Below are 25,649 nucleotides of genomic sequence, written 5' to 3' on the forward strand. Positions count from 1 at the left end.
AGGAGACAGGCTCAGCAGTGAGCTGTCCAGAGCCTATCGGACAGACCCCGGGTTTATTCAGGAAATCCTACTTCCCGGACACCGAGTCCAGAGGGAAGGTTCTCCAGCTGGTTCCTATAAACATGACACCCTGTGACTCTGTGGGCTGTGCCTTCAGCCCCATGGAATGAGCGTCACTGCGTGATTGTTGGTCACAATGGCCCTCAGTGTAAGGAGATGTCAAAACGCTGAGGAGGGCGCCTTAAAGGGCTGCGGTCCCTGGTTCTCTGGGAAACAATGTGCTCTGAAGGGAACACAGAGCGTGTTTCAGGAAGTTACCTGTGAATGGGATGCCTCACCCCTGAGTGTTTTTATTATAAGGATGAGGAATTAGCAAGTTCAAGGGTGCATTCCTGAAACCTGGGGTGGCAACAGGCCAGTGGTTCAGGGCAGATCCGGGGGCTGAGTCCAGACCCTGACAGAGGCGAGGGCCCCCTGGCAAACGTGAAGGCAGCGGGCCCCCCAAGGCACGTGGCAGCCCGTGGGCCTCCTACCTCTCCAAGAAGTGGGCTGGGGCGGTGCCTGAGGTCAGGAAGAGGAGGCGAGGCTTCCCCACAAAAAGGTTCTTCCTGCGTCCCACCCACGTGTGATGATGTGCAGAGAGCACAGATCGCGTAGCTTCTCTGGGCTCTGCCTTCCCAATACCTCAGGGGTTTTTTTGTTTGTTTGTTTTCTGTAAAATCGGTCTTGTAAAACTGCCTCACAGAGACTTGAAGATGAATTTTGGTTATGATAAAGAAATGTATCGTGGTGCCTGGAACATATTAAGGGCAAAAAAATTACATAGTAGATGTTATTAATGTCAGTTCAGTTCTCGTTATTGTTTCTGATCTCTCGCTGGTGCCTTTCGCTGGAAAGGCCCCGTGTGCGGTGTCCCTGTTAGCACCTAACCTGAGAAGGTGTTGCAGCCTCTGCAGCCAGTAGTATAATTGGGCTCTCTCCCCTTCCCGTGTTCGGGCTGTCTGGTACGGCTGCATTGGAGATCTAAAGTCGGTGCTGATTGATTCTTGACCTATCTTCTCTCTCCACTCCCCAAATCAGAATTCAGGCTGGGGAAGGTGGGTCCATGCTGCAGGACTGGGCTGTTTACAGCTAATGGGAGGAAAGAAAAACATTCGTCATCGAGCATTCCCCTTGTAGATCGGAGTTAAACTTTAAAAACGAAAGCAAAAGCGTGCCGCAGGATCTGAGAGGGACAATTGGGCTCGTTGCCTCCGCACACTCCCAGAGGTTGGGCTGTGTTTCCAGAACGGGAAGGGTGTGGACTGCAAGGCACCCTCCACACACACCTTCCTCCCTGCCCCTCTTGTCAGCCGAACGCCAAAGCTTCATCTTGTCCTCCACTTAGTGTCCACTAAGGACAAGCCCTCCCCCCCCCCACAGTGGTTCCCCCCGCATCTTTCTCTTCCTCCACAGTATCCTGGCTTTGTTTGCCTGCTGGTCTGTTTTAGTTCCTATTTTTTTCTGCCCTCTTTCTTTTCTTCTTCTGTCTTTCCGCTTACCCTGGCTTTCTTCTCCTTGTTCTGCCTCTTCTGTTGTTCTCTTCTGTGTGTTCTCTCTCTTCCCTCTCTTCTTTCCGTCTCTTCTCGTCCCCCTTTCCCACGGACCTCTGCTCTTTTCCCCAGCTATACCCTAGAGAACCCTCCCCCCTTCCTTTCACATATACGTCAACTATGTGTTCAGAGCTAACTGTGTGGCTGACACTCTTTCAGGCACTGGGAACACAAACCAAGCAAGAATTTTTAAAGAGCCCTACCCTTGTGTACCTCGTATTATATCAAATTACAAAATATAGCGGATGGTGGCAAAGGCTAAGGAAAAAGAATGCAACAAGGGCAGGCTTTGAGAGAGTAGGGAAGGAGGCACAAGTGGAGATTCCCTGAGCACAGGTTCCCCTGCCCCATTTTGCAGAATTACAGGGAACGCTTTCCTGACTCCGTGGTTGATATTGTCAAGGTCAACGCGGCTGCTGTTGCTGCTGTGGTTGTTTGTTGAGCACAGAGAGTGAACTTGGTCCTGGCAAAGCCTCTGTTCCAGCCAATTAAATTACAGCCCAATGCCCAGTTCTGCGAATACTTCCTGGGAGAGGCTGCGACCCCTTTTGCTGTTTCTTCTACGTGGTGCAAGAGCCTAGGTGTCTTCAGAGCTCACTGCTGTAATGGGAAAAGTGTGCAGTACAAAGGTGAGCAGGGGGCAGGTCTGGGAGTCCTTTGGGATGAGAGAGCAATGGAACAGAGAGCATTAAGAGCATGAATTCTTGCAACAGGCTACCTAGGTTCAAATCCCAGCCCTGCCACTTGCTAGTGGTGCCATCTCGAATAGAAACCTTAGCTCTCTGCCCATTACTTCCCTAATTGAAAAATTAAAATAATAAGATTAAAGCTCTAGGACAGGGGTTGGGAACCTATGGCTCGCGAGCCAGATGTGGCTCTTTTGATGGCTGCATCTGGCTCGCAGACAAATCTTTAATAAAAAATAATAATAACTTTAAAAATATAAAACAGCCCTGGCCGGTTGGCTCAGCGGTAGAGCGTCAGCCTGGCGTGCGGGGGACCCCGGTTCGATTCCCGGCCAGGGCACATAGGAGAAGCGCCCATTTGCTTCTCTACCCCCCCCTCCTTCCTCTCTGTCTCTCTCTTCCCCTCCCACAGCCAAGGCTCCATTGGAGCAAAGATGACCCGGGCGCTGGGGATGGCTCTGTGGCCTCTGCCCCAGGCGCTAGAGTGGCTCTGGTTGCGGCAGAGCAACGCCCCGGAGGGGCAGAGCATAGCCCCCTGGTGGGCAGAGCGTTGCCCCTGGTGGGCGTGCCGGGTGGATCCCGGTCAGGCGCATGCAGGAGTCTGTCTGACTGTCTCTCCCCGTTTCCAGCTTCAGAAAAATACAAAAAAAAAAAAAAAAAATAAATAAATATATATATATATATATAGATATATATATAAAAAACATTCTCATGTATTACAATCCATTCATTTCCTACCATGCATGTTCATGGTTGCGGGTGGCTGGAACCAATCACAGCTGTCCTCCGGGACAACACCAAATTTTTACTGGATAATGCCTAACGTACACGGGTTGTTGTGTGGCTCTCACGGAATTACATTTTAAAATATGTGGAGTTCATGGCTCTCTCAGCCAAAAAGGAGATTGGTCTCCTGCTCTAGGAGATGGGTCTAAGAATTATAGTTAATGGGTGCCCGTGAAGCACACAGGTGGGTCTGAGGAGGGAGAGGAGTCATGGGGAGGCCAAGCCCCTGGGTGAGGAGCGTAGGACCGAGCATGCAGACAGACCTCAGGTCTGCTGCCAGGGCGCCCTGTGACCTGGGTCAGGTCACGCCATGTGGCCAGGCCCCCGCTTTCGTATCTGAAACCCGGGAGGGCTGGATCTCCGCTGTCCCTTTACACGCAGGTCAGTGGGACTGGCCATGTGTCTGTGAGAACGCCCTGCTCAGGAAATGTACCTGCCTTCCAGCTCCTGCCACTTTGCCCCCCGTCTGCCTCCTCCATGCCCGGTGCCTCTCTCCTTTCCTGGCTCTCCTTTGGGAGAAACTGCCTGCCCCTGGCATGACAGTGGCTGGTGTCATCTCCTGTGGCTGTGCCTTCACCCCCAGGCTTGCCTTCACATCGTCCCAGCTTCTCCCTCATCCCTGCCACCCCACCTCCCTTGCCAGCTCTCCTTTAGCACATGCAGTGGGCCAAGTGTTCCCTGTGGCCTGCCCGGGGCCAGCCTGCCGTCACACAGAGGAGAGGATAAAGGACAGTGACGTAGGAGAAGAGACAGATAAACACACCAGGAAAGGCCACCCCTCTGCCGACTGCACTTAGCAGCCACAGCAATTCGCCCTACCTCATTCATTCCCATCTGAAAAGAGGTCTGCACTGTGTTCCGCAAATCTACGGCCAGATAGAGGTGGGTCAAGGCATTCAACTGTTGGCGTCTTTGACGTGCTCAGAAGGAAACAGTGACGGAAACAGGGGTTTTTAATCCTGGATTTGCCACCAAATTTTCTGTGTGACCCTGGTCAAGTCACTGCCTGTTTCTGATCTTAATTTCCTGATCGAAAAGTACAGGTTGAGAAAGGTTGTCCTAGAGCAAGTCAGTAAATTCTGGTTAAGGTCTTTCTGAGGGTCCAGCAGGAGGCGCAGGGGTGCTGGGGAGGATGTGAAAAAGAAATATAACTGGGTGGTTCATGCTGTCCCAGTTTTGAGGGAAGAGAGAGGTGGAGGAACACTGGAGAAATGTGGGAGGACTTCTTGGAGGAGTTGAAGCCAAAAAGTGGCCTAGGCCCAGCTGTGGTTCTGTCACAGTCCACCCACATACCATGGGCCAGGAGTCGCGATACTCTGCTCTTTAAAATGGGATCGTAATATCTCCCTCTCAGGGTCATTGTGAGGGTTAAATATAACTACAAACCTTGGCAGTAAGTTATCCTTTTTTGCCATCCCATCCCTGCTACCTGTACTCTTTGTTTATAAATGGCTAAAATCACCTTCTCAAGGGTCTCAACTTAGCTGAGTTCAACCCAGTAAAAATGGAAATAGGGCTCAGGTGGCTTCTCTACCTGGAGGGTGGAATGTGAACTTTCTACCACCGACAAGCGTGGGAGCGCCGTGGCCTGCCCCTCCGCCCAGGGCTCTGTCTGTCCCTCCCAGCCCTGTCCCTCCCGCTCCGGCCTCTTCTCCAGCCCCTCCGTGGCTGTCCTGCAGAGCCTTCGCACAGGTTCTCTCCCGGGTCGCTCCGCTGCCCTCTGACTCACTCCTACTCACCGGGACAACTCCGCTTACGTGGCCTGTCTTCAGCTGAGCCGTCCCACCCTGTTTCCTGGTGTTATTCCATACCGGACCCTGTGTTCTCCCCCTCTGTAGATTTCGTGGCTGGTGTAGTTTTACACGTACAGGTACGTTCTCTGCGCAGGGTCTGCACGCTCCCCGGAAGCGGCGCGCCATGGGGGTGGGTCCGCTGTCTTTTGTGCCCAGCTTTCTGTTCCCACCACCAAACACGAGGGGTCCATAGTAGGAACTGCCTTCATATTTTGGAATGAATGAATGACGAATGAGTGAAGAAGAGACATGCCTGGCTCAATGTCTGGATTATTGTAAGTGATTGGGGTGGATGCTGCTTTTCTGTCACCTCCTCTTGTTTTCTCTGACTCCATTGCCCCTTGCCAGAAATGGGTTCACTCTTCTTTCCTTCTCCCTGCTGCTCATTCTCCTACCGCCTCAGGGTCATCAGACCTTCACTGCTCAGAGAACGTACCTGTAAGTGTAAAACGACACCACCCATGAAATCTACAGAGGGGGAGAACACAGGGTCCGGTATGGAATAACACCAGGAAACAGGGTGGGACGGCTCAGCTGAAGACAGGCCACGTAAGCGGAGTTGTCCCGGTGAGTAGGAGTGAGTCAGAGGGCAGCGGAGCGACCCAGGAGAGAACCTGTGCAAAGGCTCTGCAGGACAGCCAGGGAAGGGCTGGGCTCTTCAGCGCCCAGTGGAGTGCGTGAAATTGGAAGGGATGTGACAAGTCCAGGAGGTTCCCCGGCAGAGAGGGGTGTGCCCAGGGCGGATAGAGAGAGCGCAGGGAATGGGGGAGGGAAGACGTATCAAACAGGTTTTCGTGCCTAGCTCTCTCTCTTTGTATACCCCACAGTAAAAGCAGAAGCTGCATTAGATTCTGCTGGATGTGGCTGTGAGTTCTGACTTGAGCCCATAATCCTTCGCAAGGCTAGGCTTTTGGCGTCCAGGTGCTTTTCTCTGTGTAGAATAGAGTTGTTGACCCCTAAGCCACAAAGTAAGTGTAGAGGTGCTAAAATCTTACTCTAGGTATTAAGATCCCCTGGAAAAGAGATTTATGATCGAGTGTGAGACTCAGCCCTAGCTTCTCTGAGCATCGGGTTCTTGATAGGGAAATTGGAGGTGTTATCCAAAGGCCTCTGGTCTGGCCAGGTGGACTCATGATGGGTGGAACCATTAGTGTGGAGAGTAGAGTAAAGGAGAAGAGACGAAATGACTGAGAAACAGGGACCGAGAGACCAAGATGTGTGTCCTGGTGGGATTTCCTGAATCAGCACCCTTTCTGTAGATGACCGATTAGTAAACAGTTTCTGGCTTTGCAGGCCATATAGTCACTGTTGGACTATTCAACTCTGCTGCCATGCCTTGAAAGCTGTCATAGACAATACATGAATGAATGAACATAAGTGTGTCCTTATAAAACTTTATTCCTAAAAACCAAAACACACACACACACACACACACACACACACACAAACAACAATACAACAATCTGCTGGCCCATGCCCTGAATAAACCATTCTTGTCATACTTGTGGCCTCACCTCTAGGACTTATGAAGGGAGTATGAGTGAAATGTCACAGTGATTTGTGAAATGAATCTCATTTCATATCATACATGATCTTGCTGCGTATAGGAGTCTGTTTGTCAAGCAAAGACTTTTATGTTTGGTTAACTAAATAACCAGTTAATCCATCACTTGCTTGAAGTTTGCCAATTCTCATGGTGTTCTACAAAACTAAAGAATTAAGTACCTTGATATAGTAGATGCCCACTGGGCAGGCATCTTTTAAACCGGAGATGACACTAGATATAGCAAAGGAGACTGGATCCCAGGTTAGGACAGTGGTTCTCAGACTTTTTGAAGTCGGGGCACATTTAAAATCCTACAAATAAGCTCTGGCCGGTTTGCTCAGTGGTAGAGCGTCAGCCTGGCGTGCAGAAGTCCTGGGTTCGATTTCTGGCCAGGGCACACAGGGGAAGCACCCATCTGCTTCTCCACCCCTCCCCCTCTCCTCCCTCTCTGTCTCTCTCTTCCCCTCCCGCAGCCAAGGCCCCATTGGAGCAAAGATGGCCCGGGAGCTGGGGATGGCTCTGTGGCCTCTGCCTCAGGCGCTAGAGTGGCTCTGGTCGCGGCAGAGCGACGCCCCAGATGGGCAGAGCATCGCCCCCTGGTGGGCAGAGCGTGGCCCCCTAGTGGGCATGCCGGGTGGATCCCGGTCGGGCGCATGTGGGAGTCTGTCTAACTGTGTCTCCCTGTTTCCAGCTTCAGAAAAATAAAAAAAAAAAATCCTACAAATAATTGTAGGCACACTATATACAAATTTCTAAGAACTATGTTATAATAAGTCAAATTTTAAAGAAAAAATATAAAGTCCAGTGTGCTTTTATGGTAATTAAATGAAATAAATACAACAAAATTAAATATATTCTGACATTAAAAAAATTTTGTTACCTTTTTTGAGTTATGCTTTTTAGAATTCATAAAAAAGAGGGGTTATAAAACTTAAAAATGCCAAAAAAGTTATCTTTATATATATATATATATAGATACATTCTTAGTAAGATTTAGTAAATTTGGCAGGTCCCAGCACAAATGTGTTAAGTTTTTTTATTCTTGTGTTTATGAGAAACATGAGCCTGATGTGTCCTAGCAATTTCTTCAATGTTTGGGCATATATCTGAAGGGTAAACTCTCATTTCCTCATCAATACATTGAAGAATTCCTCTTTTTACTCTTAATTGTGTTGAGTGCAGAAAACCCCCACCATACATATCATCTTAACTTGACACCAAACAAAGGATAGAAGAAACTTGCCTCCAGTCTTTCTGGGGAACATGGGGGGTAGTGTAAACAATCCAGCATCACAGCTTAACAGCCTTTTGCAACCTAATGAGGCAAGTGAGGTGGGGGGTTGGGCAGACTGTCAGCTTACAGCCAATTCCCCACACCTCTGTCCCCCAAAAAACTAAACTCCAAAAACCCTGTTGGTCTTTTGGTCCCCAACAGGCACATATTTCTCTGGAATACCATAGGGCGCACCTGGAAATCTTCTAGGGTGCACCTTGGCACACACTTTGAGAACCACTGGGTTTGGAGGTGAGTCCTGATGGCTCTTCCCCCAGCCCGAACTCACTCAGTGACCCTTGGAAAACATGCCTTCTTGGAGCCTCAGGCTTTCTATCTGTAAAACAAGGATGTTTATGCCTCGTGTCATCAGTCTGAAGCTCATTCGAGTCTAATAAACACCACACTAAGCATGATACAGGGCAGTGTGGGAAATGGGCGTGAAGGGCCCCCAGCCTCAGGGCGGTTAGAAACTCTTCGGGGGAGCTGGAGCTCGCACAGGGAAGCGAGGCCTATCAGGCAAAGCTAGTGTAGAACTGAAGGTCCAGATGAAGAGTGCAGACGGCGATGTGCAGCCGTCCAGCCCCGGGAGCAATGCTGAGCGGGAGGCGGAGCAGACGCACGCAGCTGCTGAGTGATTCCAGCAGCGCAGGCATCCAGCGTGAACTTCCGGGCTGGCTTCTTGTGGCTGTGTGGCCTTGGGCTAGTCTCTCTGCCTTTCTGATCCTCGTTCTCCTCATCCACTGGCTGCTCAGCCAGTTATGGAAACCCAGGCTTTCAGAGTCTTAATTCTATGTATGTTTTCCCCCTCTAAGCTTTGCTAATTATACTTAGTTCACCAGCAGAGAGAACCGGGGCATGAATGTCCATGGTTTTGCTTACTTCTTTGTTTTAGTTGCTTGTTTTAATTTGGCAATTCCTAAACTGAGATTTTCTATCATGATACGAACTCTTGAATTGTAAACAAAACTTTATGCTCATTTGCATGGATGTGTAAATGTTTTCTTTCTGATTCTCCCCTGGCATGACACGCACGCACCCCCATACTCCTGTGTTCACTCATGCATGCACGCACGTATGCACATGCGAGTTAATCCTATTTTAGAAGGAAAAGGACAGGTGAGAGAGTGTTCGAGCCGCACCAGCAGGAAAGGAGAGCTTTGGGGAGTGAGCATAGGAGACTGTTCTGAAGTACAAGCTGAGAATGCAGAGGTGGAGCTAGGCTTCAGGGAATGGGGAGCTTCAGGCTTTGGGAGCGGTGCACACCCACAGAACGGTGGTACCTTCCGAGTCTGAGGACAGAGGGTGCAGTCCCGGGCAGGGGATGGAAGAGATGCGGGAAACTGGGTCGAGTCCGAGTCTGTGGCTTCAGGAACGATGGCAGACGGGCCGGAGAAATAGGCAGGGCCCTGCCTTACCCACTGGGGCCGCCACCCCATCCCTTACCCATCACTTCTCATCAAAGCACGGGGTTTTTTTTCCGTCCTAAAGCTGATCCATCTCTTCTTCTCTTTTACGCCCATAGGAAAGGGAAGCGTTTTCCCCAAGGTTAAAATGGCTGCCTTTTCAAATGACAAAGCAGGTGGGGTGACACGTTAACAATAGGTAGATCTGGGCCAAGAACAAGATGTGAATGTTCTTTGTGCTTTTCTTATCCTTGCAGCTTTTCTATAAGTGTGGAATTATTTCCAGACTACATTAAGTGAACGGCAGTCCTTCCAGGTTGATTATGGGCCTCAGAAGCAGCAGAAGGGTCCACATCTTCGCTTTGCTTTGCTTTTTCCTAGACGTGTGGCTTAGGACAAGGCAGGTCCCTTCTCTGAGCCTCAGTTTCTCCTGGGCAAAGGAGGACACATCTAGTATGAGTCCTTCAGCTCCTCCTTAGTCTTATTGTGAAGGTGAAAGGGGACGATGTATGCAAAGGACACGCCGAGCCCAGGGCCCCAGCCATGTGAGCGCTGTTCACTAAACGCTCACCAGTGAGCACGGCAAATTGGTGTCTGAGACACGCACGCTCCATGGCCTTTTCCCAATGTGCTGGCCTGCAAACTGGTCCTGCTTCTAAAAAAAAAAAAGAAAGAAAAAAAAAGTAGATACTTTTATTTTTAGTAAGAGTATGAATTTGGCGGGCTGGGCCTCCTGGGGACATTGTGAAGCGGCTTTTCCCTTCACCATCCTTGTCCTTTGCTGGAGGTCAGCCTCTTTCTCAGGTACCTCTGCAGGCAGCCGCCCCTCTGCGGCCTCCTCGCCATGTCACCTGTGACCCCGCAGCCTCTCCCGTGACCCCGCAGCCTCTCCTGCTGCCTGTCTGGCCCTGGGCTCCCGTGGAGTGCATCTCTTCTTTCCCAGGACGGGAGCTGGAGAATAACGATAAGAGGAATAACGATGTACAGCCACCATGTATTGACTGTCACTGTTGTGCCAGGTCTGTTGCATATTTTACTGACCCCCCACCCCATCCGGTCAGTTATTGTCCTTGCCTCCAATATGTAAAAGAAGAAAACTAAATCCAGGCAGATAACTTCTCCAAGGTCATCAAAGCAGTAAGTCATGGGACTGAGACCTGAACCTCATTCCAACTGGCCTCAAAATCTGTTGTCACAGCACCCGGGCTTGTCCCCAGGAAGATGTTATAGATTTTTTATGCCTTCCTTCTTAATCATAACTATTGCTGTGGTAGTTAGCCTTCGTGATTTGCAGGAGGTGAATACAATCCTATGGAAGGTTCTGGTAGCTCGTGCCAGCTTTCCGAGGAGACTCTGGCTTCCTCCGCGGGGAAATGAGAGTGGAGTTTGGATTTCTCTTACCGAAAAAGCAGTAAAATGCAGAAACCTAGCTTTGATCTATGCCTGCACTTGGCTCTATTTAACAAGATATTAGAGAAGAGAAAATTATTTATTCAGAAATTTTATTGGGCTAAAAAGAAAAAAAGAAGAAGAAGAAGAAGAAGAGCTTCCAGCTGATGTCTCTCTTCTCTCCCTTTCGAACCTCAGAGGAAATAGACGTTGGTTTTTGTTGCTGTTGTGTTTTCTTTCTTCCTCTTAGAGGTCCTTTCCAGAGACTGTCTCTTCCCAACTTGCAGAAACATTAAGCAGTCTTAGCAAACGAGGGTTCTTTGAGTGCAGGGAGGAAGCCGGCCAGCTTCAGAAACTCCCTCCCGAGCCTGCCACGGCTCCGAAGCACTGTTGAGACCGTTCTCAGTTCTCCTCCTCGGCGATGAGAAGCAGCTCAGCACCTGACAGCCGGCATTGAAGGCAGGGAGACGGCTGTCAGGAATCAAACGGGAGACCAAAGGCGATAAAGCAAACATGTCGTTTTAAGTTGCTTACACCAGCGAGAAGGAATAATCGGTCTTTCTTGCTCTCTTGTTTTCAACTAAGCTCAGCAGGATTTCTCCCCCTATTCCTTACATGGAGAGATGACGGCCGCCCACTCCCTGCCCCGAGCACGAACACTCTGTCATCTCTGCCCTTCGCTGCCATCCTGTGGGATGACCAAGATTCTCTTACCTTGCAAAACCCTTCCTAAGATAAAGAGAATGTCCCGGGCGTGGTCACCGTGGCAAGTGCTGTGCAAGGAGCTGGTGTGTGTGACCTTCTTGAGCCCTGCCTCTTCGTGTGGGGGATCTTGGACAGGTTAGTGTACCTCCCGGGCCTCAGTTTCCCCCTCTCAAAAATGACGGTGATGATCCTTTGCAGCATTTGTGTGGTGATTAAACAGAATGGCATGCCACCAAAGTATAAGGTATATGAAGGATGATAGTGGGGGGGGGTGCGGAGAAGGGAGCATTGACTCAGATTGGAAAAGGGTTTGAACTTGGGAAAGCCAAGTTCATTCATTTCAGTTACTAAGTATCTAATGTATTGAGACTCTATGGCAGCGTGGAAAACAGACCCAATATGTGGCTGCCCTCATGAAGTTTGTAGTCTTGCCAGGGAGGAAAGGGAAAGGGTAAGAGCATGCTGCAAATAAACAGAAATGAGTCTATCCTTCAAATTGTGAGGAGAGCGTCTGAAGAATAGCTGGAGAACTAGGTTGTGAAAGGCGTCTTGGAGGAAAACCAGGATTAAGGATGAGTGGGAGGTGGCCAGGGTCTGAACACAGGCTTCTCCGTGTGAGCAGGGGAGAGCTGCGTTTAAACATGTGTGACAGGGGCCCAGGAGGGCCTTTGAACAACAGAGACCCATCATCCTGTGTCTGCTTTAAAGGCATCACTCTTTTCAAAGAGGAGAAGCCACCGGAGGAGGAGAAGGTAGGGGAAGAGACCAGTTAGGAAGCAGGAGAGGGGTTGGCTGTCAGGGACACGTTACCACACAGTTAGCAGGACTGGTGACTGGCTGGCTCTCAGAAGGTGAGGGTTTTGGAGGATGGGCCCTTGCTTCTGGCACAGGAGCTGGAGAGACTCCGTGCTCGGGAAGGGAGGAGCAGCAGATCTTCAGGAGAGAAAGAGGTGAGCTCAGGTTAAGAGCTGCTGCCTTTGAGGTTCCAGTGCGGCGTCCAGATGGAGATGTTGCCAACCAGGTCTGAGCTCAGGGTTGGTCGGACTGGGAGAAGAGAACAGGTGTCACACTCTGTGGTTGCCTATCCCCTCTGTTTCATGACCTTAATATCTCCAAACGATGTATATGTATGTGTATGTGTATATGTATATGTGTATGCCTATGTATTATCTCATAGGAGGTCAAAACTTCAGTCATGTAGCCTGACCTGTGGTGGCGCAGTGGATAAAGCGTCGACCTGGAAATGCTGAGGTCGCCGTTTGAAACCCTGGGCTTACCTGGTCAAGGCACATATGGGGAGTTGATGCTTCCTGCTCCTCCCCCCCTTCTCTCTCTATCTCTCTCCTCTCTCTCTCCTTTCTAAAATGAATAAATAAAATTAAAATTAAAAAAAAAAAAGTCCAGTCATGCCATAGTTGGGTTCTCTGCTCAGGCTCTTAAATAACGGAGCCCAGCCTGCCTCCGGCTTCAGTCTCAGGTGAGCGCCTCTTCCGAGTGCACATGGTCATTGACAGAATTCATTTCTTCTCGCTGCAGGACAGGCCTGCCCGGTTTCCTGCCGCTGTCAGCCGGGGCCACTCCAGCCCTGACGGGGTACTCTCGGGCTCTTGCTCATGGACCCTCCATGGGTAGTACACAGTCTGCCTCTTTTACACTTTACTCTCTCCCATCAAAGCCCCAGTCTCTTTGAAGGGCTCCGTGGATCTGTCCAGACTTCTCCAGATAACTTCATTTATGTTTAACTCAGAGTCAGATCATTTAGGGCCATAATTACATCTGAAAATTCCCTTCATCTTTGTCATGTAACGTAACTTAATATCAGAGTGATATTCCATCATATTTGTTGCTCCACCCGTATTCAAGTAGAGAGGAATATATAGGGTTTGTGGGGCAGATGGGGTTCTTGGGGACCATTTCAAGACTCGGCTTCCCATTGGGAAATAAATAAAGGCGTGAGAAGAGGAGATTATCCTCAGGAGAGGAGTAGGACGAGTAGACAGAAACTGAAGCGGCTGAGGGTGGGCCCCTCAGACATGGGTTCGAGGTTGCTGATGCCCTTCTCTCAATAGCTCAGGTACCATCAAGCCACCTGGTTCTCCATGGAAGGAAGCAGGTGCCCCAGCTCAGAAGCATTCGTCATGAGACCAGCCAGGAGGTGCAGGACACGGGGCATCAGGAAAGCTCTGTTGCTAACTCAACAAGTGTGACAGTGTGCAGTGCTCCAAGTCACTCATTTCAGACCCATGTGGTGTTGGACTGGTGTGAGAAAATTTGCTAACCATCGGCCTTTTCAATTAGAGTAGATTTTTTTAGAAAAAAATGGTGTCAACTGGGGCTCTTGTACTCAATGCTAAGGAACCTTCAGACAGAATGCAGTGTTTGAATAAACTGCATCTAGGGCCTCTTCAACCTCTGAAATCTTTTGCTTTTATTCACTTAACATACATTGCTGATTCCAGGGACAGTGTGGCTTTCTGGGGAGTCAGGGCTCAATAAGACATGGCTCCGTCCTTTAATAAGCTTCTTCTCTAATTGTTGTCTGCGGAAGAAGTTCAGACCAGTGACTGCTAAGCTCAGCTCTCCACTCTCAGGACATCCAAGGGACGGAAATGTTTCTACTGTTTTAGGGACAGCATGCATATGGTTTCTATCTTTTTTTTTTTTTCACCAATGTAAAATAATGCAATAATAACACTAGAAGAAAATAGAAAAAAAAGGAAACAAGAACCTTGTCGACCAAAAAGTTCATTTAATTGTTTCCCATCCTCATTTACATAGATACTCTTTCCAATCAACATAATTGTGATCAACACACACATTCGCGTTGTTTTCACTCCATGTTATGTCAAGACCATATTTTTTAATATATATATTTTAAGATTTTATTTATTCATTTTAGAGAGGGGAGAGAGAGAGAGAGAAGTGGGGGGAGGAGCAGGAAGCATCAACTCCCATATGTGCCTTGACTTGGCAAGCCCAGGGTTTCGAACCTGTGACCTCAGTATTCTAGGTCAACCCTTTATCCACTGTGCCACCGCAGGTCAGGCATGACTGTAATTTTTTTCCATGACACTCACCATTTTTCATAACGCTTTACATCTGAAGGTAATCATTGCTGCGTAATCTGGAATACTGAAAAATTAGAATGAGCGTAACTGTCCAACAACAGGAGAAAAACGGAGTAAATGATAACGCGTAAATCTGATGGAATATTATGCAGCCAGATAACTGTGAAGAATGATGTCTTAAGAAGGTAGAACTTAAATACCACAATGATTACTTCTGAGGACAAACAGAACACTTCATTTAAACAGCACATGTGGGTGAATCACAACGTGATATATGTATGCATTTAATTTTTAAATAGTTTTATTTTTAATTAAAAAAAATTATGTATGCATTTATTTATCTTCCTGTCTATCATCTATACCTTGCCCATTCCCAAAATGGATTTTAAGTGAGGGGATTTTCTGGAGGTAGCCCAGTAAATAGTCATTCTTTTTTTTTTTTTTTTTTCAGAGACAGAGAGAGAGTCAGAGAGAGGGATAGATGGGGACAGACAGACAGGAACGGAGAGAGATGAGAAGCATCAATCATTAGTTTTTCCTTGCGACACCTTAGTTGTTCATTGATTGCTTTCTCATATGTGCCTTGACCACAGGCCTTCAGCAGACCAAGTAACCCCTTGCTGGAGCCAGCGACCTTGGGTCCAAGCTGGTGAGCTTCGTTCAAGCCAGATGAGCCCGCGCTCAAGCTGGCGACCTTGGGATCTCGAACTTGGGTCCTCCGCATCCCAGTCCAACGTTCTATCCACTGCGCCACCACCTGGTCAGGCAGAACAGTCATTCTTTATGGTCCTTGGGTCTTAAGAAGATCCCTCTAACCTACTGGCCCCTGCTTTCCTCAGCTGTGTAATGGTCTACTCTCAGTTCCTCCTTCTAAGTGGTTCTTTTGAGGTTGAATTAAAACAGGTACAGCATTTAGCACCATTTCTGCAAGGCCAGAAGTGACGAATACTTGGTTTCATCCAGTCTTGCCACTTCACTGTGCACATTGAGAGATGGTGTCAGTGGCTTGGTCAGACTCCCTTTAAGGTGCAGTATGCCTTTAAATCGATTTGAAGTCTTAAACAATGCCAACCCTCTCTCTCTCTTTCATTATTCATTCAAACCATTGTGTCTGGTGTTGGGATCCCTTGAGGCATGAAAGTATTTAATCTTTACTTAAAATGTTGGGAAAATAAAAGAAAGGATGAAGAATAATGAAAACTAAATTATCCAGGTGGAAAGAAAGAGTCCTGGAGGACCATAAAAATGATCATATATTTGGCCCTTTGAATAAAAGGTACTTTTTCCTTTCCGTGTGGTCCCCAACCCTATATACATAGTAAACATAGTTGGGCTTAGCAAACAAATGTCTACAGTCATCCCTCACCATACCACAGTTCGCTTTACACTGTCTCACCATATCGCAGATTTTTAAATTGTAAATATCTAATTTTATATCACAGATTTTTCGCTATATCGCATGATTTTGCAGTGTATGCGTAGGTATTCTCATATATTATTTTAATTATTTTTGAGGTAAAATAAGCAAAATAGTGTGGGAAAGGTTAATAACAATGTGAAAAAGGTTTATAAGAGTGTGGGGGGTTATAAAGCCTTAAAATATATATAAATAATAAAATAAATATAAGGTTGCTACTTTGTGGATTTTCGCCTATTGTGCGGGGGGGGGGGATTTTCCAAGGATACCAGGGACCACTGTGTCCTTGGACTTCAACACAGAGTTTGATTTAACGGGAGGGGGGGATTTTCCAAGGATACCAGGGACCACTGTGTCCTTGGACTTCAACACAGAGTTTGATTTAATAGGTTTGGGGTAGAGCCTGGGCATCATGATTTTTTTTTTTTAAGTTCTCCAGATACAGCCATGGTTGAGCATTACTACCTTAGGGAAACACACCCAGATGGGTAAGACCTGCCCTCAAGGCATTTCAAGCCAGTAGAGGGAGTAAGAAATATTGGAGAACCAGATCAATTAGAGTTGGTGGCTCTTCCGTGACTCTCTAGTAAAATAGATTATATTTCTACAGTATCCTCCTTGGCTCTGCAATCCTGTGATTTCAATTGCTAGATAATTTTTTTTTTAAAGTAAGATAATGTAGTGTAAGCCGTGTGCTAATTGTGGAGGTGGTTTGGGTGAAGTTCTTGGGATATGAAAGTCATCAATCAAGGATGGCTCCTCTGAGGAGGAGACATTTTGAAACAGCTGCCTAAGGAAAGAATGGTGGAGAACTGGGAACAAGGAGAGAGGCCCCTATAGATTCAGAAGGAGACCTATAGCAGGCACCTCACCCTTTAAACCCAAGGTCATCTCAGACTCTTATTGGAAGCCCGCTGCATGGGCCCCGGGAATACAGACATAAGTGAATCCAGCCTCTGCCCCTGTGGGTCCCACAGTCCAGTAGTGGAAGACAATGAGACGGGAAGCTCCCATAAAGCATGAAGGGGCTGTGATGGGGATGGTAGGAAATTCCGTGTTGGCACAGAGGAAGTGCACCTGACCAGCCAGGTGGGATCATGGTGGGCACACCGGCTCAGGAAATACGCCTGCTGAGTTTTGAAGAACAAGACGGGATTGTCGAGGGGAAGAAGGCAGGAAGAGATTCTTTGAGACAGAGGGACTCTGGACAGAGTGAGGTCAAGGGGGATGCCTGGCATATTGTAGGACCTCAAAGTAATTCCTGTTGATGGAGGGAGGGAAAGAGGAAGGGAGAGAGAGGGATGTCCAGTTCATGTAATTGAAATATAAAATTAGAGGAGCAGAGAGCTGGAGGTGACACTAGCTAAGTGATTTGGACTTTATCATGTTGACAATGAGAAACCACCAAAGGGTTTTAACAAAGGAGGGATGTTTTTAGATGTCTGTGGTAGAAAGGTCACTCTAGCTTTCATGGAAGCCACGATGGAGGGGGACGAGAGTGGGCAGAGGGAGACCAGTTAGGAGACTGACGTAATAATTCAGGTGCAAAGAGACACCATCTGGCCTAAGGCAGGGGCACTGGGGAGGAAGAGCATTGTTTTTTACTCTCTAAGATATAGACACAGGCCACACCTACCTACCTGCCTCATGTGGTCCAGCCCTATCACCATGGCAACAGCCTCTTTAACATCCCTGAGCAGAAAGAGCAACTCTTACATCTGTTTCTGGAGGTCTTGCTTCTCTCTCTCACTCGCTCTCTCCCTCTCCCCCTCTTTCCTTTCTCTCTCTCTCTCTCTCTCTCTCTCTCTTTCCTTTTTCTTTCTGTTTCTTCTTTTCTCCCCTCTTTGATTGTATCCAACCCGGCCTCACTGGGTAATTGAGTGTTTGAGAATGAAAAATTATCTCAGCAGCTTGGCCCTTATCTTGACAGCGAAGCAGCACTTTTAATTTAATTTTCTTCAGAGATGCATGGGTAACAAATTTCACTAATTGCCGGCTGTCGCCTTCCTCGTGGTAAAGAGCCCGGCCATTTGTTACCAGGCAGCCCAGCGTAAACACACGTGGGGTGGGGGAACAGGCAGGACAGAGACGGGCTGGGGAGGAAGGAAAGGGCAGATGCAATCAATACGAGTCAGGCTGGGGCTCTGCGGTAGGTCGGTCGGGTGAAGAATCAGAGATGGGGGCCCGTGTGGAACACAAAGGAAGGGGCTTAAAGGTTAGTCACCTGAGCTCCTGTCCTTGCTCTGCCTCCTGCTGTCTGGGTGCAACCTTGAGCACACAACGTAACTTTCTGTATCTTAAATTTCCTAAACTGAGACTCATGGACATGGATAAAAGTGAAGTGGTTACCAGGGGGGAGGGAATGGGGGGCAGGGTGTACAGAGGGACAACTATAAGGTGACTGAAACAATTTGACTTTGGGTGATATGTATACAATATAATCAGAAGTTCAAATACTATATATAGGCCTGACCTGTGGTGGTGCAGTGGATAAAGTGTCAACCTGGAACCCCGAGGTTGCCAGTTCGAAACCCCGGGCTTGCCTGGTCAAGGCACATATAGGAATTGATGCTTTCTGCTCCTCCCCCTGCCCTTCTCTCTCTCCCTCTCTCTCCACCCTCTATAAAATGAATAAATCTTTAAAAAATACTATATATATAAAATATGCTATATATATATAATATAATGCTATATATAATATGCTATATATAATATATATTGGGGGTCAGGAACCTATGGCTCACGAGCCAGATGTGACTCTTTTGATGGCTGCATCTGGCTCACAGGCAAATCTTTAATAAAAAAATAATAACGTTAAAAATATAAAACATTCTCATATGTTACAATCCATTCATTTCTTATCACTCATGTTCATGGTTGCAGGTGGCTGGAGCCAATCACAGCTGTCCTCTGGGACAACACCCAATTTTAATTGGATAATGCGTAAGGTACATGGGTCGTTGTATGGCTCTCACGGAATTACATTTTAAAATATGTGGCGTTCATGGCTCTCTCAGCCAAAAAGGTTCCCGACCCCTGGTATATATTATATAATGTTTACCTGAAACCTGTGTACTCTTACTGATCAATGTCACTCTGTTAAAGTTAATTTTCTAAATAAAATTAAAAAAATTTCCTATCTGTAAGGTAGGGATGTTAATGCCCCCCCTCTCTGAGGTATGAGAATTTAATGAGAAACTATACTGTAAGTTAATAACACCCCTAACCATTATGCTGGGATATATGCACTTAAGACTCTTATAAAGGAAAAACTCTGGCACCCTACACAATGTTCAAATTTCTTTCAGAACAACTGCCCCAGACCGTTGTCCAAGTTTTGCTTGCATTCCTCTAGAGATGGGGAACTCAGTCACTGTCTAGGTAGCCAATAGCTCTGACTCTCAGAATCGCCTTGCTTATATCGGCATGCAATCTATACCCCTGAAGATTTTTATCCTCAGCCCCAGCCTTGCCTATTAGACTCCTGCAAAAAGCAAATTTGCAACTTCCTTCCTAAATGAGCTCCTTCTGCCCCCCTTAAACCCCAGATTTGGATATGGAAATAATATTGTTTCTCCCACACCCCAGTCTTCCCTTATCCAGCTAAAGACACCCCGAGGAAATCAGTGCTAGAGAAGCCCTTTGAAGTCACGTAGCACAGCGTTGCATTTTACACACGGGGAAACCAAGGCCCAGAAAGAGGAAAAGAAGTTTAAAAGTTCTCTGTATATTAAGCATCCATTGTGGGTCAGGTGCTTTGTGTGTGCTAGCTCCTTTAATCCTTGCCGCACAGGCCTTGTCCTGTGCCTTATCCTGATGTTACAGACGAGGAAACTGAGGCAGGGAAGGCCGCTTGCCCGGCACAGTGTTAGTGAGGATCACCGAATAGAGATTCAACCTTGTGTCTGACTCCAAAAGCTGCGAGCTCCTGTGTTGTATCGTTGTCTCAACTTACCCAGCTTGGTCGTAAAAGTGAAACTGGACATGAAATTCCCTGACTTTCAGTCACAGAGCCAGGCCGGACACAGGGGCATCCCGAAGAGTCCCTGTGTATGTGGTGGTGTGGACTCCTGGTCTCTCTCTAGTGACTGGACCTGAAAGCAAGGGACCATGGAAAAGAAGAAAAAGATAAACAACCTGTGTCTCCCCCTCCCCCCTCCTGCCAGACTCCAGCCCGTGGATCCTCGGTTCTGGATTTGTACACGTTCTCGGTGTCTCTCTGTCTTCCCACGTGAGAGGGCTTGTCTCTTCCCTCTCTCAGCTGATTACAAACCAGCCGGGGCCGCCAGCCCGGACCCCAGGCTGCTGGGCAGAGGTTGGTGCTGCTCTGAGCCATCACTCCTGGGCCCGGGGGAGGCTGAGCTTTGCTCGGAGGGGCCGGCCCATCCTGTGCTACTCCGGGGGACTGAGGGCCACTACAGGTGGACTATGTCTACCCACCCCACCCCAGGAGGGGCTGCATCAGGCATAGGAAGGTAGGGATCACCCAGAGCTGATGGGTACGAGTGACACCAGCGTCATCTTCTGAAAGCAGTGGTTGGATTATGGTCTTTTCTCAGACACCTTTGAAGGTCCCTCTTGGCCTCTGTGATTAATTCTCCACCTCTTAGCCTGACGTTCGGTGAGGCATGGCGTAGCATTTGGAAGCCCTGCCTTTGGAGATAGATGGACCTAAGTGTTGATGCTGGCTTCACTGTTTACTTGCCTTGGACATATTGTTTAACCCCTCTGTCTTTCATATTCTACACTAATGAAATGGAAATAAAAAATGGCATACAGCTAGATATACATGTGTGTATACATATATGCATGCCTGTATACATGTATACATACCTGCATGTGTGTGTGTAAAGAATTATATAGAACTCAACGAGGCATCAGATACACAGTCCTTTAGAATAAATATTAATAGTTCTTGACTTCTCCAGCAGGGCAGCTGCTGTGGGCGTGGCTGCAATGCTACCCCCTGAGAGGCTGCAGCCCTTTCCACCTGCCACGGCTCCTTCTTCTGTTCCTACTGCTGTTACCTGGAGTCAGTAAGAGCCAAAGCTGCCTCTCTGCCCTTCACTTCCATTCCCTCTTCTGCTCAGATGCCCACAGACGCACCCTGCACACCTTCACCGGCTGCTGTTGGCTGGAGCTGTTCCCTCAGCTTGGAGTTCCCTGAACCCCCCCCCCTTTGTCTAGTAATACAGCCGGACTGTCTTTCCAGGTCTGGTTGGAATTAATGTCACCACCTTTCGGAGGCTGATCCCTTTAGGCGAAATGTCACCATGGCGTGTTACCTATGTGTCTTTTATCATCGAGTGTCCGCCTCTTTTTTAAAATCATGGTTAGTCCCGTATGTCTGTATCTCCTCTAGAGAACTGCAGAGCGGGGGTGGTGACCTTCCCACACCTGTGTTGCTAGTGTCTGAAGTCATGGTTGACATCAGAGAGATGCAATAAATGTTGCCAATTAGAATAAGAAGCCGAAAAAAAAATGAAACTAGACCACCAGCTTCAATCATGCACAAAAATAAATTTAAAATGGGTAAAATTTGGCTTAAGAGTAAGTTGTGAAACCATAAAAAATTTTGAAGAAAACATAAGCAGTAAAATCTGACCCAGTGATTCACTCCTGGGAATGAATATATCCTTAGAATCTCTAAACACTAACTTGAGAGAATATATACGCCCCCATGTGCGCTGTAGTGTTACTAACAACAGCCAAGACCTAGAAGCAGCTGAAGCGCCCATCAGTAGATGAGTGGATAAAAAAAGGTAGGGTAGTTACACAATGGAATACTACATGCACATAAAAAAGAAGCAAATCTTACCACCTGTGACAGCTCGGATGGACCTGGAGAGCATTATGCTAAGTGAAATAAGCCAGTCAGAGAAAGACAAGTGCCCTATGATCTCACTGATATGTGGAATCTAATGAACAATATAAACTGATGGACAAAGGAGAAACAGAGGCGTGGACACAGGGACCAGACTGACAGCTGTCAGAGGGGAGGGGGTTGACAGAACGGGATGAAAGAAGGGGAAGGGATTAGCCACACAACATATACACATAACACACAGACACAGACAACAGTGTGCTGACAGCCAGAGGGGAAGGGAGGCGGGGTGAGTGGAACTGGGCAAAGAGGGAGAAAGTGGGGACGGAAAGAGATTTTGCTTGGGATGGAGGGCGCACAATGCAGTGTACAGGTGGCGCTTCATTGAGTTGTGTGCTTGAAACCAATAAACTTGTTTAATAATAGTAAGAACAATAAAGAATCAAAAGCCTCACTTAACGAGTAAGCTAACCTCACTCCTTGTTAAGTTATTTTTTTGCTGGTAGATCAGAATGCTTTATTGCTCCTTCATCCCGCTATTTCTGACGGGTGAGGGCCAGCGATAATAAAGGCCACTGCCAGGGCTGGCGTGAGTGGAATGAACTGTTGCCCTTTGCAGATAAGTGATTTCCCCAGGCCACAGAGCTAACCAGTTCCAGAGACTAAAATTCAATGCTTCTGACAGTCACTTCAGTCTTTATACTCTACCAGGGCAGCCTTTGTTCCATTATCAGCCTCACCTGGTAACATTTGGAAGGCTCTCTCCAGATTTGAATTACTACTCTTACCTTCCCTGTTTTGCCCTGTAAGGTAGAGAGAAATTCTCCTCCCATCCGCACCCCCAGGGTCTATCGCTGGCGTTACCCAGGAGCGCCCCCCAGTGGCTATAGAGATGATTTTTCAGTCTTCTGAGAGGAGGAGAAGTTTTTGTCCCATCTTGCCTTCACCAGTCCTGTGTGCCAGTCCTCAGTTATAAATTGGGTGTGAAATACATGTTTCCCCCCGTGGTGGGTGCTGGAAATATAATATGAATCAAGCCTAGTTGATGGCCCTGGAAAATTTACAGTCCGCTGGGGGAAGGAGGGTGACATTAAAACAGACATTTAAAGTTTGTGGCGATAAGTACTGTGATGGGGGTACAGGGGTGTCATTGCAATGCAATGATAGGGGTACGGGAGTGTCATTGCAATGCAATAATGGGGGTACGGGGTGTCATTGCAATGCAGAGCAGAGCCTCTCGACCGTGTGGGGCATGGGCGGTGGACAACAGGAAGAGGAGAGAGGAGGGTTTCCTAAGGGAGGGGGATCTTAAAGCCTCTGGTGAGATGGACCCAGCGGTATCCGGGAGTGGAGAAGTAAAAGCATGAGGGCAGGCAGGCCTGGAGGCAGGAAGCTGGGCTGCGGGAGTGGAGACAGGTCAGCCACACCCAGGGGCGGGAGGCTGGGGACCTGGGCCCGGAGCAGGCGCTTTGTGGGTAGGAGCCTTGGCGGTGCCTGCGAGCACCTTCGTCAGAGGGCGACTGGACGGTTACCCAGGGCTGTCGTTTCTGCGCGAGAGCATTTCTGTCATTTCTGAGGGAGTCTTTTCTTTGACTCCCGGCTGCACTGTGCTTATTGTCTCTTCATGTTCTCCATCTCTCTCCGTCCCCTTTGTAGAGATCTCTTTTTTCTATTTCCATCCCTCTAGTCCTTTCTTCTCTCACTCTCCCTCTTGTAAGTCTTAACTCTGTTTTGCCTTCGCTGGAAAATTCCTTCTGTCCACACCTCCAGCTTTTATCGGGATCCCTAACCCCCAGCAGGCTGCAGAGCCCTGGATCAGAAGTCGGGGTGCCCGGTTCTGCCTTTGCCTCGCAGGCTGGTGGGCAAAGCCACTTCACGTCTCTGCACCTTAGTTCTATCCACCGTTAAAGAAGAAAAGTTGGACTGTATCTGCGTCACCATGTGTCACAACCCCAGGAGCCACTTACAATTCCTTGGAGGCCAGCCCACAGCTCCATGAGGACCAGGGCTCGGAACCAGATGAGCTCCGAGCATCTGAGCATCTGTTCACACTGATGGCTCTGTTGTCTCCTTCCCCTCTCCCTGTCTCCTCCCCGCCCCCCGCCCCCCCCCCACCACACCCTCCGTCTCTTCCTCTCCCCTCACCCCCCTCGCTATTCTTCTCAAGCCTGACTAGCGCCAGACTGCAAGACGTCTGTATCAGAAGGAAAGTGCTTAGAAATGGAGAGGATGCTCTGTAATTGAATGACGACGGTTTGGGCAGAAGGCATTTGTTTTCATACTCCCTGCATTACGATTCACAGTGTCTCAAACCAGCCGAGACTCGAGACTGTATTAGATACACGGATTTAGAGGACGCCCCAGGACCCTGAAGACTGAACGGCATCAGTTCTAGGATAGGGGCTATTCTGAGGGTGCTTCCTTCCTGGAAATGACGGGACACAATTGTATCCCTCAGCACATGGATTGGCGGCATCTTGTTGGGGTGGTGGAGACCCTGGGGTTCTATATGATGTATATGATGTATATGTTCTATATGTTCTATAGGATGGTTCTGTATGTTCATGACAATGGACTTGAGTAGTCCTGAGTTCAAATCCTACGGTAGCACTTACTGCCTGGGACCCCCTGAACAATTCACTTCCTTTAGCTTCGAGGCCCTCAGCTGTGAAATGGGAGCGGACAGTCATTGTGTGAGAGGAGCTACTGCACATATTAATTGCATTGGCTCATTTGGTCTTTCACTTACATTTTAGAAATGAGGGCTGTGAAGTCCAGAGAGGTTCAGTCACTGACTAGAAAGTGATGGACTGAGGGCATACCCCGAGGTATGTTTGACCCTAAAGCTGGTGACGGTGGGACATTATACTGCCTCATATCTGGGCCAGAAAATCTCTTAAGTTTATGATGTCATAGACTTCAAGTTAAGGGAGAGGGAAAGGTTGTAGACAGGCCTGGAGATGCCTGGAGTGGGTGTGGGTCTCTGTCATTGGAACAGAAGGAGGAGGAGAAGAATTAGATCAATTATTATGCTCACATTAACCCTACAGACACTTGTATGGTCACATGATTGGTTCTGAATCACGGTGGTCGCTGCTCTGGATGAACCCGGAGCCTGACGGGGTGAGGGGTAAGTCACCTAAATACTGGGTAACAGATGCCGAGGTGGACTTTTATGGGTAAATACACTTAGGGACGCCGTGGGAGTCGGGGCCGATTCCCGCGGGGGGCTCAGTTAGAAAGGCTCCCCCATAGCCTGGCGGGACCGTTCAATGTGAGCCCTTAAAGGAAGCAGGCATTCCCCACATGGAGGTGGTGGACAAAGACATTCCGGGAAGAGGGGAAGATTGGCTTATTCTGGCTCTTGTAACAAATTACCTCAGACGTGGTGGCTGGGAGCACGGTTCTGGAGGCTGGAAGTCCAACAGCAAGGTGTCGGCAGAGCGGATTCCTTCCGGAAGCTCTGAGGGCGAATCCGTTCATTGCTTCTCTCCCAGGGGTCTGGTGGCTGGTGGTGGGCGGGAATCCATGGCACGCCCCTTCTTGTAGACGCATCACCCCTGTCTCTGCCTCTGTCTTCCCACGGCCCTCTCCTCTGAAATCACCTTTTGTCTTTTTCTTAGAAGGACCCAACCCATGGGATTTAAGATCTATCCTAACCCCAGGATGCTCTCATCTTGAAATACTGAACTTAAATATTATCTGCAAATACCTTTTTCTCTAATGAGATTACAGCCTGAGGTCCCCAGCTGGACATGTCTCGGGGGGCGGGGCGACTACAATTCGATCAGCTCTAAGTAGAAAGCAGACAAAATGTTTATAAGTGTTGGGAAGCAGTCCGATGGGGGTTGTATATCAGGGACAGGGGCTCTTGGGAGCATCTCAAGGAGCTTGGATTCTTGATGCTGGGTGATGCAGGATGACCCCTTCTCTCTTGACCCCAGTCTCCCCCGTTGGAATTCCAAGGTTCTGCTGGAATGACCTTTCCAGTGTTGATATTCCGGGACCTTGAACTCAGCCAAGATTGTGGTGCTCAGTCGATTTCAAAATCATCATCCCGCCCTGGCCGGTTGGCTCAGCGGTAGAGCGTCGGCCTGGCGTGCGGGGACCCGGGTTCGATTCCCGGCCAGGGCACACAGGAGAGGTGCCCATTTGCTTCTCCAC

At 48.4% G+C, this 25,649-nt stretch overlaps 1 protein-coding gene across 5 annotated transcripts in view; it reads left to right on the forward strand.

Annotated features, from left to right (window-relative positions):
• ASTN2 (astrotactin 2) overlaps positions 1–25,649 on the forward strand; it is an 886,721-nt gene that overhangs the window by 296,209 nt on the left and 564,863 nt on the right. The gene's annotated exons all lie outside the window — the stretch shown is intronic.

This window comes from Saccopteryx bilineata, chromosome 2 (assembly GCF_036850765.1).
Source record: "Saccopteryx bilineata isolate mSacBil1 chromosome 2, mSacBil1_pri_phased_curated, whole genome shotgun sequence".
Lineage (NCBI taxonomy): Eukaryota > Metazoa > Chordata > Mammalia > Chiroptera > Emballonuridae > Saccopteryx > Saccopteryx bilineata.